Source organism: Passer montanus, unplaced genomic scaffold, assembly GCF_014805655.1.
Source record: "Passer montanus isolate IOZ18808 unplaced genomic scaffold, ASM1480565v1 scaffold32, whole genome shotgun sequence".
Classification (NCBI taxonomy): domain Eukaryota; kingdom Metazoa; phylum Chordata; class Aves; order Passeriformes; family Passeridae; genus Passer; species Passer montanus.
Genome location: NW_024367930.1, coordinates 3,490,225 through 3,502,548, shown reverse-complemented (window position 1 = coordinate 3,502,548; position 12,324 = coordinate 3,490,225). Strand labels below are relative to the sequence as shown.

The 12,324-nt window shown below is 37.8% G+C and overlaps 1 protein-coding gene across 5 annotated transcripts in view; it reads left to right on the top strand.

The window, feature by feature from the left end:
- Window positions 1-12,324, top strand: part of TPK1 (thiamin pyrophosphokinase 1) — a 303,299-nt gene that overhangs the window by 266,422 nt on the left and 24,553 nt on the right. Inside the window, exon 8 of one of the 5 annotated variants that reach the window (XR_005628163.1) lies at window positions 6,203-6,349. The exons of the other annotated variants lie outside the window; for them this stretch is intronic. The gene's annotated coding sequence lies outside the window, so the exon portion shown is untranslated. The remainder of the gene's footprint in view (window positions 1-6,202; window positions 6,350-12,324) is intronic. 5 annotated transcript variants of the gene reach the window in all.

Here is a 12,324-nt window from a genome sequence, read left to right as displayed (position 1 = left end):
GAAGGGCCTTCCAGAGGTTCTTGACACAGGTTTTGACAGAAGTATACATCGACCTGTGTAGTGCTGTGGTGTTCTTTGAAGCCAATGCACAACTTAATGAGAGATGGGACTTCAAGTCACCATGAGAAACATCAGCCAGCAGTTTGACAATTCAGTGTTCATTGCACTGTCCTATTTCTACTCATACAATTATAATTCTCCCAAGTAATTACTACTGCCCTCCTGGGCAGTTGGTTAACTCTCTGTAAAATTCTGCTACATCAGAAGCAGGGGAACTTGCCCTTTTCCAACATGTTCAGCAACATTGACACCGTTTCTTGTTGGCCTGTGCCTTTTAATATCATTCTTTCCCTATGACAACATGAAGCAGTGAGCAGCTGGCCAACTGCAGAAGTGCTTCTGCAACCAGAGAAGGTTAGGAAAAAGGAGGGTAGGGAGTCTGGTTGAGAATTAGCTGACAGCTTTGTTCAGAATTATGATTAAAATGTTTTGTTGAGAGTTAAATATATGTGCACGTGAGGGTCAGCAAAACAGCTTGGGCTGCCTTCTGTTTCGTTCTCTATTTGTTTAACATACAATTTTTCAAATGTCACATTTACTGTAATTACTGTCCTTTCATTTGTATGATATTAATCTGACTTTTGACCCCTCCTTGCATTTCAGATGAGCTCCCAGAGTAACAGAGTGTTGGGGGTTGATTTAGTTCTTCCTTGACATAGCACAGATCCCACAATACTTCTTGTGGACTTATTCCACATAAGAAATGTAGTGAACAAGTGGAAATGACATTTCCAATGGGGAAGCCTGTAATTCCTAGTGTAGGAGACACAAAGGGGCTCTCTGGGAACTGAGGTCACTCTTTTAATAAAAAGGCTATCATACACAGCTCATAAACCATCAGTAGCTGTTTGGATGGATGTAAATCAGCAGCTGTAGTTTATGTTACTCAAAATATTGCAGGCTTCTTTAAAAATATTTTAGACATGTTTATGATATATGTATAATCAGGTGGAATACTATTGCATCCTTGACTCCACAGAAGAGGATCCAGAGATCCATCTATCCATACATACAGAATCCATTACAAACAATTTTGATGTAGTTATTTCAGACTTGTAACAGCTTTTCTCTGGAAATATAACTGGGAAAATATGTAGGAAATATAACATTTGCAAGGGGAGAAGGGACAGGGGATTAAGGGACAAATTGTCTGTACTCAGTGGTGCTGTTAGGAAAATGTAGATACCCATACTATGATTCATCTTGCCAAACATTGTACTTCTGCAGCTAGCAAGTCACAGTTGCTCCTTTTAAGCTCAGAAGATGAGTGGGCAGTTTGCAAGTATCATTTATTTGATTTACTTCACAAGTCTAGCTTGAGTCACACCCCCTATACAGTTACAGCCTTTGGGCATTGTAGGTGTTTGCTTTTACAAAGCAGGTGAATCTCACCCCCATTTCCTCTCCTGGGTAAAGTATTTTTTTCACAAGGAGAATTATTTATCAATTACATTCTTATTTCTTTGTATGGTCAGACGATTTTCATTGCAGATGCAAATGTGCATGTTTGTAAGTCCGTACTTTATTTAGAGATTTTTCCAAGGTCAAACTGTTTCCTTCTCCTGTCCTCAGCAGAATTTGAAATTGGCTGCTTGGGGAATGGTTGCTATCTCACACATCTGATGAAGTCTAAAGATGACCATTACTGTGCTGAAAAACACTTTCTTAATGTTTTCTTAATGCCATTTGCTTTAGTGTTCTATTAATAATTGGTGCAACTCAAAAACTGAAAAATGAGTGCACTTGTGGCATTTTCATGCTAGCCAAGATACAGCACTTGCTTTTTTATGTTTTTTTACTGCCTCTAAATCAGATCATTTAATCAAGAACCTTTTAAATAAATTTTAAAGATTGCTCTTGCGAAAGACGAAAAATTCCAACACGATAATGTGAAATTTATTCCTCTGAATTTTTAATATATTTTATAGAACAGAAGGTCAATTAATTGTTCAAGTTTAATAGCTGCCCTGCTTAGACTCCCCTCTGTTCCGATCTCAGCACTGTTCATCATTTTGAATAGTTATTAAAGCTGTCAATTTTTGTAAAATCCATTTCTGAATTCAGAAGATTTTTACATTGAAATCTGGGATAAAGATTGGAAATATAATTATATAATTTGTATTAAAAGTGTGGAGGAGACCGACCCTTGGTTTTCCCAACTTTTTTTAAACTCCTTCCTTTACAATGAATAGTTGCTGTGTTGTAATTTTGCTTCTATTTTTGGTAGGTTCTTTTAGTTTGTTTGTTTTAATCCAGGGCATAATGAGAGTGAGCACTAGAACGGTGAACAGGGAATTAAGAATTAAATTAGCAATCTGACTGTTAGCACCTTCCTCATTTTCAGCTTTGCTGGAAAGTAATGAGCACTATTTGGTGCCCTGCTCCACCTCCTTAGGGAGGTGAGGAACAGTCCTCAAAGTTTGTTTAAAGTAAATGGAGTAATTTGTTCCCCTTCCCTGAAACTCAGTCTCTCTAGCAACTTTATTATTTAAAGAACAAAAGCTGTTATTAGGCAACATAACCTGGATTATATCAGGTTTTTCTATTTCTGAACTACCAATACTACTGATAGTATCAGCTATGAAAATTTTAGGGTTAGTCATTTGCCATAGTTATAATTTCAACTTTCTGAGGTTTCTTGGACCAAAAAGAATCTTTACTTTACTTAGGTAATATGATGATCCAGATTTCTGGTCAGGATTAGTAGATGCTACTGTATTCTTCAACATGCAATTTTTTTCTCTTTAATTACATGATACCTTGGAAAATCCCATGCTATTTTGGCAAATCTGTCCTTAAAACTTCAATATTCTAATTTTAAATTAAAATGAAATGTTGTGCCCTAAACCTGTCATTTGACTAAATCTTTTCATTTCTTGAGCATGTCCACTTCCTTGGAGGAAGTAGAAAGAATGCACTCTTCATGTCTGCATTTGAATGGCAGTAAATACAAAAAAGAAAGTGTAATATCTGGAGGTTAATTACTGATGTTATGTGTAGCAATCATTTGACAGATCCTAACTTGCTGAATCAGCAGGTTTTCCAAATATGACATCCTGGACAAATTTCTTGTTGTTTTCCCTTAATGCAGAAATTTGGTTCTGATTTAATTTAGCCTCCAGGACATCAAACTTTGGCGCTTGAAAGTCTCTATTTCTGCTACTATTTTCATATTCCACATATTCTTATGATGGCTTGGGGCCACCTAGTTTGGCTGTTCAGCCCTGGTTTTTGTGCTCTTGCTTTCCTATTTCTCCAATGAGTATCAGTGTACTCCAGGAAACCTTGACAAGTAAAAGAGGCATTTTTTCATGAAGCATTGCTGAACAACTTTTTCAGTATTAATAACAATGGCCTATTGCTGAGTACACAACACATACTATCATGGGATATCTATGCACTCTACAAACCAGCATTCCTGCAAACTGAATGAAAACCACTCATGTGAAATATGTCTTTCTTGGTTAAAAAGCAGGTGATGCTCTGCATGAGCTTCTACAGTGTGTTAAACCTCGGTCAGAGAGCACTGAGCTATAAAATGGATGCAAAGCCTAACAGTTTTAAGGAAGCAGGGCAGCTTTGCTAGCCAGAGAGTCAATGCTGCACGTAGGAGGCCTGTGGGCCAAGAGTTGCTGATGTGCAGACTTCAGTATGAACATGTGCTGGATGTGAAATGTGACTTTGAAACATGCAGTTCACAAAGTAAATATTTCCTCAGACAAAGAGGTTGGATAAGCTTTCAGAGTCACACGTATTTACAAGGAGTAGGTGTCCTGTGGGCTGCAGAGGTTACTGTATCTTGCTTTGCTTTGCTTTAGCTGATATAAATCATAAACGACTCGCTTCACCTCAGTAGCGTACCTTTGGGTCTATGTTGTAACCACTAGAAGCCAGGATGAGCTTGACATTGATTTTATGCACCCTTGAGGAAGAAGTGGTGTTTAAACTGCAACACCTCGAGAGCATCCATGCTGGCTGAATATCCGTGTGTGCCTGATGCAGGGAGATGTGTGATAACCCTTCCCTTCTCTAGAAGGAAAGAACAGCACTCTACGGCTTATACATCACCAACACAAAGTGGAAACCAACATCTTCCTGTTTATCTCAGAGCTTGTGACATCTGAATGAGTCACAAGAAAGAAGCTAGGCAGTATCCCACCCACTCTCCCTCCTTCTTCCCTGGGATATACCTCGGTATTACAGAGTACAGTTTTCCTACTCTTTCATTAGATATGTAGTCCCTGTCAAACTCCAGGCCTATATCAACTGTTCTTCAAATCTTGGTGTATAAATATGTAACAATTCTTATGAATGAGATACTTCCTCATGCAGTTTACTAAAAAGATAAATAAATAACAAAAACAATAAACCTTTGTTTAAATGAACCAATGTATTCAAATGCAGTGTAAAATCAAGGATGGCACTAGAGTGCAATTATCCTGCTTAGAGATCAGTTGCCAACAATAGTGAAAATTATTTGGGAATCTGAAGGTTTCTGTCATGAAAGAAGAATTAGGACTGACTATTCCAGGATTCATTTTAGGAATTTTATTTTTTCTCCTAAGTATTGTTGTGAAAGAAGAATTTTTCTACTCTTTCACCTATTTAGTGCTGTGTGGGGATTGCTTAACTGGTATTACTTCTTTCCTGCTCATTTTTTTAGCAGGAAAGAAGATGCCATGGAAAGTTTTCCTGTTTACCTTTTTGTGCTGACTTTTGGCCCTGCTATATACTTTTGACATTTCTCAGTTGCACATCATTAACAATTTATACTTCATGTCAAGATTTAGATAAGCTAATGACAAGTCAGATAATGTATGTGCTCATTTGCACACACATAAAAATATCTTGGATAAAGAAGTACAGCAAACTGCAGAAAAGTTTCTGAATACTTTATGGTTACTTGTGCTTTATTGCTCACTTGACATCTTGAGAATAAATTGTCTTACTTTGTAGTAGTAAGAAAGTTTTCCATAAGCATCTACAATTTCTTTTCTCATGAGGAAAAGCTGTGAGATCTGTATTTGTGGGGGTTTTCTGTTTTAATATACAAAAAAGCTTGATGCTATGTTCTAGGATCACTTACATTATATATAGGTGGATATTTGCATACATAAAAATGCACATTCAGGTCCTAACATTTCTAGGTATAGTATAGGTAAATGTCTTGGTATACACTTTCATCATGCCATCAGATAGGCTTTTAATGAGATAAAACCTGTAAAAATATCCAAAAAACCCAAGAAAACTATTCAAATACCCATTTCCAAAGCAGTAAATTTGTGTGATAAATGCAGTGATTCTTATTTCTCACCTTGAAGAGGAAAACCAAAGTATCTCCCTCATCCTGGAGCAGTTTACATGTCTCAGAGTATGTTCACCACCTCATTCATTGTGGTTTGTTACATGTTGTCCAAGTTTCCACACCTTTATGCACGTATGCAGAAGAAAGAAAGCCCCCTCTCCACCTCCCCATGCATGTCAGTGGGCAGGTGGCCTTGCCAGGCAAGAGTAGTGAGAAATAGCAGCTTTGGTAAGCCCTCACATGGTTTGAATGGTCTCAGTGTTAGAAAGCAAATTGGTGAAGTTTGACAGGTCGGTAATTCTGTCATAGCTGGCTTTACCTGAGAGAGTTTTATAGCAGGAGTGCTCTCTATATTAATAATGTCTAAAGACATAGCTGCCCTTCCGGTGCAGGCAGCATCCCAAGAACACATTCATCATGTTTTCTTGAAGGACCCAAATTGATTTCTTGGGAGACAAATTTCTTTGTCTACTCCCCAGCCATTTCTGAGCACATCACCAGCTTACGGTGATGTGAGCAGCTAATGAACAAATAATTACTGCCTGTTGATCACCTAGGACAAAGGGTACAAATATTGCTTTAGGTTTTAGTGTGACTTCACTTTTACTAAGGTGTAGTGACTGTTTTGTTCTATCATCTTTTTTGTTTGGGTTTTTTCCTCTTCTCTTTTCAATCCTTGGGTTACGTGGAAAGTAATGACATATTTACTATGCTAGGGACAGCTTACATTTATTTATTTTAGGTTTTAATATAATACCTGTTGTAGCATCCTGTGTAAGCCTTTACAAACAAAGGAAAGCTGTTTAATTTTTGTTCACTTTGTTTGTATTTGTGCAGTTCTCCCCAAGATGTAGCTCAGTTCTGCCTGGCAAGTGAGAAGATGGCTGACAATGGAGTCCATTAACCCAAGCAGAGCCAAACCTCCATGAGCTATAGATTGAGGGTAGGAGAGAAAAGAAGATGGGAAGCATAAGACCAACTCAGGTAGTGTGATGTGAACATGAAGAGTATTGAAAGACCCTTTGTTGCAGAAAATATGGTACTCATTTTGTCAACAAGGACTTTTTTTAAAACCCTCGGTGCATAATTAGTACCCTCCATACATACCCTACACAGGATTAGCTAAGTAGTGTTAAATAAGTTCACATAAGTAGCTCAGGGTCTCTCTATTGCTCACCTATCATAAGGACGTGGAGCAGCCTGCTGATTTCAATTGGAGCTTCTTGCTTATATACTTCTGTGCTTTTTTGGAAAAAGAAAGTTTTTCACTAAAGAAAAAGTCTGCGGGCTTTAAGCATTTACCTGGACTGTGTGCATGGATATTAAGGCTGGTCTGTTCTACCCAGGCTCCAAATGCAAACAAGGAAGGAGAAGTCTTGAGGTTGTCCCATCAGGATGGGTTAGCACAGCAGGCCCTTAAAGTACAGCCTTGCATTTTCCCCTGAGGCTGTGGCCCCTGTGGACCAGATGCAATCTAATGAGGTTGGTGCATCACTACTCCCTCATCCTCCTCTACAGGACTTGCTACTCCATCACTCTGCTGCCAGAGCAGGGCACCTGAACAGTTCCTGATCTGCTGCAGGCCAGGCTAGCTTTAGCAGTTTCAGTTGTTGGACTGAGCTAACCTGATTTATTTTTGTGTCCAGAGGAAGTAAGGGACAGTCAATTTAAAGGCCTGCTGTGCCATGCAGGTGAAATGAGCATCTGATTTGGAGACAGGCCTGTACCTGAAAAGAGATGTCTGCCTGCAGTGCTCAGATCTAAATGTCAGAGTCTGCCACTACTCAAAGCCTGACCAGTAGAATTTTCATTTTGTATTGATTTTTTTTCAGGTTTTGATCAACACAAAATGTTCACATACCAGGTTGAGTTAGCTTAAGTCATTCTCTCTAAAATCACATCATTTATACCAGACTGCTTTGATTGAGCTCCTGCCTACACATAGGAGACATGCCCCAGGTGAGCTGGTTATTGCAGTCATGATTCACACCAGTCTCATTTAAACTTCACTTGTGTTTTGGCTCTCTCTTCATTTTTCTGCTCCACAGCATCTGCAGGAGAGGTGGCAAGAGCAAATATCAGCTGGTATTTCTTACCATATTTAGTGGTCTGCCTCCCCTAGAAATTTGCCCCTCTGGATGACACCAAGCTGAAATCTCTTGAACTGAGAAATGTGAGCTGCAATAGAGAAGAAAATGTCCCCCTCTTCCCTGCTGGCCTGTCCTTCTTGGGAATACAGGTTTCAGGTCTGTTTAAAGGTTATGAAGAGAATTACTTCACTTTCAAGATGGACACTGCAATTATTTACAATTCTCTGTGTTGCTGTTGTTGGGCCTTCCATTTTCATATGCTCATGATCCATGATGTTAAAGAAGGTCATAAGCAGTGAATCATCAGTGGCTTAGAAGTGTCCTCCAGAAGCCTTTTAGGGCATCTCCACTACCTGTTTTGAATCACTTTATGCTTCCAGTTTATGTATGATTTAGAGACTTTTAAAGTTGAGCTCAGTTCCTCCATAGTGCAAGGCAGTGCTGGGGTTAGTCTGTGCAATTCTAGAATTATTCTTGTTTAGACATCAAATGACATGTCTAAAGAAAATTTTATTAATATTTACTCTTGGGACTATTAGAGGAATTTTCATTATTTGAATGCATTTGCATTGTGCTTGTTTGTGAGGTGCTAGAACATGATGCAAGTAAAAGCTAAAACAGTTTGAAAGAGTTTATAAGAGTGTTATAAAATATATACACATTTTTTTCTGTTGACACTGGTTGAAGTCCTATGGTCCTTCCTTTGCTGATCTCCAAATCTTCTTTGGGCCACATAAAAGGAAGCTGGACCATAAATTTCATCATTTGGAAGTAAATAGCCAGTCATAACTGATGCAAACCACCTTTGAAAATAGATTGCTCCGTATGTCAGTTACGGGCAAAATTGCAACTGAGTTAATACTCAATAATACAATGGCTTTATTTATACAGGTCTGATTCCATGTTGAAAACCCTTTGGTCTACCATAAATAACTTTTTTGTTGTTTCTTTTCCAGTATAGCATGAGTTTTAAGAGAAACTTTTTTTTGTCTTTAATACTGGAAGCATACTCAATGAGTTATACTTTCACAAACATATTGCCTTAAAATATTTAAGAGGGAGGGATCTCTGTTCCTTGCATTTTTGTAGCATCTAGTAGGGGGAAAGTGTTAGAATTGTTTATTTTACTTTGCAGAGGCGATTTCTTTCTCTTTTTTATTTATAACGTGCTCATTACATGAGCATGAGAGGTGCCTTATGGATATAAAGATAAGTAAACTTGAGGAGTGATACTGTACAAATTTCTCTTCTTCATTTCCACCTCTCCATGTTCACATTGCATAGGATTGATTTCCAAAAAACAAGATAAATATGGAAAGCTGGCAGCTGAAAGCACCGTACACTGGGAACTTGTGTCCTGATTACACTGTGGAGAAAGTGATGTTTGCTTTATTCTGATTTATGAACAGGACAATGACTGGCCAGGTGCTGGGCTGGCATCAGCTATTTACTTTCCTACATAAAGAGTGATGAAAGGCATCAGAATGCAGGAGGAGTAATTTTATTTTTTTTTTAATGGCTCAGCTAAGTGGATCACAGTGCTACTGACAAGCAGCAGTCTATCTTTGGTGTGTTGAAGAACTTGTTAACCTTTCTGGAGACCACATCTCACTGTAGGGTTTTGGCCTGAAATTTCTCTTTCCCAATCAAAATCCTCACCCACAGTGCCTGTTCAGTCAGGGGTGAACAAAAGGCCTGAATACCATGATCAAGCAAGCTTGTGCTGTTTCTCACCTAGTGAGATTTCAGAGCAATTCAGACACCAGGGTTGAATCACCACAAGCCTCACTACAACTTGAGCTGTGTTGGACAAAAACCTCTCATCACTGCTGAAATAAACACAATACAAAATCAGGTCCAGAACATTGCACAGGCAAAACCACTCACAGAATCGTCATTCAAGGGTTTGAATTCAAACACCTCAGTATCAAAGAGGCAGGAAATGGGAGAAAAAATAGCTCCTGCGCTAGTGTTTAAAATTATATCTTAATGTACAAGTAAAAAAGGAGGCAAATAATTCTCATCAGTGTCAGAATGTGACTAGATGATACTGTTAATGGTGCTTTTGGTTTATTTTGTGATATACTTTCATATCTTGTACGTGTGTATGCAAAATCCATGTATGTGAGGACTGACATGGAAAAAATCACTTCAGCTTTGTATTAATGAGCAGCTAATTATTTCAAGCTGGCAACATCATCGTGCCATTCAAAGCATTATGAGCAATTCTTTTCCTTCAGCATCTTTATTTTCTAACCTAGACCAAAAAACTTTGAAAACTATGAGAAGATATGCTGCTATCGCTCTTCTTTGGCTGCCTGGCGAGTATTCTTTGTACAGCAAAGAAAGTGTAAAAAAATATTTACCAATTTCAGATTTGTTTTGTTCTTAAGCTAAAAAACATTAATTACAAGCATAAGGGACTCATCACAAAGGAGCTGGTAATTGCTTCTCAGTGTCTGGTGTTATTTTTCATGTGCATAAAGAAGTTGGAGTAGTTTTGGCTTAAATGGAGAATAATAATACAGTGCTTTTAAACTGAAAAAGGTCTTAGGTATTTTTCCCCTAACTATGCATTTTCTATGCCATTGTGATATTTACAAGCCAAAATTAAGCCTTGTACTAAGTGTCCCCATTTTTCAGAAATACTTAGCAAATTCCCTCTGCTAACCATGTTTAACAACCATTACAGATAAAAATATCCAAAAGTCCTGGAAATATCATCCTTTAATCCACTCTTAGTTTGTTTAGGTGTAGCACAAACTACTAAAAAATCTACTAAAGTTTTTGGGAATATTGGATTCTTACTTCTAAAATCAAACTATCTACTTGTATACCTATCTGTGTTGCATCTCATAGATTATATTTCTGAGCTGATGAAATTTCATTTTTCATTCATTGCTGTGACTATAAACAAGGATTTGAAGCTTGTTTAGAAGCTGTAAAAAAGGCTTAAAGAAGCATTCTATGAACATATAGCATATGCACAGTACGTGCCTCTAAAGGCTCTCAGTCTTACAAAAAGAATTGAATATATTAAATGACATAGGAAAATAAAGCAAGGAGAATGAAGCAATAGAAGCAAGTGGATTTGCATTAGCCAAGGGTCACATCTAGGGAAAACAGCTTCCTTTTAAAAATTTAAAAAGTGTATTAATTTAAACAGCATTGCTGTTTGCTCTGTCTCCTAGGTGATACCTTTCTTTGTAATGCTGATAAGACATACTGGTTTGTGGGGGGGAAAAAAACAAAGTATGAGTCTTCTTACCTAATCGGTTTTTAAGTAGTTTGTATACCAAGGGAACATGTCAATATCACCTCATGGTGTCTTCCTGCCTTTTCTCTACTCAGAAAAGAACTTCAATCTGTGGCATATAAATATGTTTTTATTTTCTATTGTTTTTGTATTGTTCTAGGGCTCTAAGAATGTTTGAATTGTATTTTTCACAGTGGATGATCTCTTATGCTCCATCCATTTGGTGAATTAAACATTATGATTACTATTACACTTCATTACAGGTTTCAATGTGTTTTAAGGTGGTGGTGCATTTTTCACCAACTTTTATAGTATTGATTACAGAAATTACAACATAAAATATTTGCTACATTTGCTTGTTGCTTTTATGGCAGAAATTAATATTTGCTTTCTGATTCTCTTATGGACTAATGTGGCATGGTAAAAAAGTTTCATTTCAGTACAAAGAGTAAAAAAGGAAAGAAGATCTTAGCTGTCTTCTCATATGGGCAGGATTTAAGAATAAATTTTGTCCAGAGTTGTGTCCTTACAAAGCACTTTTTTTCAGCTGTATGTGTTCACAGAAAATGGGCAGTAAATGCCAGGAAATACAAATTCAAAGCTGAATATGCAGCTCTTCAGCATCAGAGCCTGATCAAACCTGATTTTTTTAGCTCAGTCATTAGTACCAGGCAGAATAATCTCTTGAGACTTGATGAAATTGGTTTGCATACCAGTGACTACATTAAGTACAAGACTGAAGAAGGCCAAGGTGAATCAGAACATGCAAGCTTAATTTTCCTTTGTTTCAAATGTTCCCATGAAGCGTAGAGGCAGTAAGTCATTATTTCACTGATTTTGTATTAGTATAAAGCTCACATTACACTGGGCCCCGTCCTGGTTTTGTCATCTTTTAAAGCATTTAAAATCACGCTGCTTGAAAGTCTTTCTGCAATCTACAGAACTAACAAGGCATGAGGCAGACCACTGCGGAAGACAGTAGGAATAGCAAATTATTTGGAAAGCTGAAACTCTTTCTAGAACAGCCCTGGCTGCACATGCTTTGGGCAGACTTCCTTCTCACTTGACAAACTGCAGATGCTGAGTAGCTTGGAAGATTCATGTTGTTATTTTGCTAAAAGACAAAGCACTTCCTGGGGTGGGGAAGGGAGTGTGAGGTGGCTGAATGCGATAACTGGATGAAGTAAAAGCTTGCCAGGCCTCACAGGAGACAAGGGGAAGACCAAAGGCTGGGTGTGAGAGGCAAGAGGAATGGTCAGAGTGTGGCATTCGCATTCTCTGAAAAATCCCTTCACCCAGGATTTTTCTCCTGGGAAGCTGAGAAGCCTCAGAGAAAAGGAAAACAATCCTTATCTCATTTGCTTTTCCTGTGTTTTGCTGCTTTGGAATGTGTTTGGAGATTGTTTACCAACAGGTGATTGTTTCATTGGATTCTGCTGTGAGTTATTTTGACTCAATGGCCAATCAGAGCCAAGCTGTGTCGGGACTCTGGAAAGAGTCAAGAGTTTTCATTATTATCTTTTTATCATTCTGGAAGTATCCTTTCTGTATTCTTTAGTATAGTTTAGTATAATATTATTTAATATAACATAGTATTATAAAATAATCAAGTA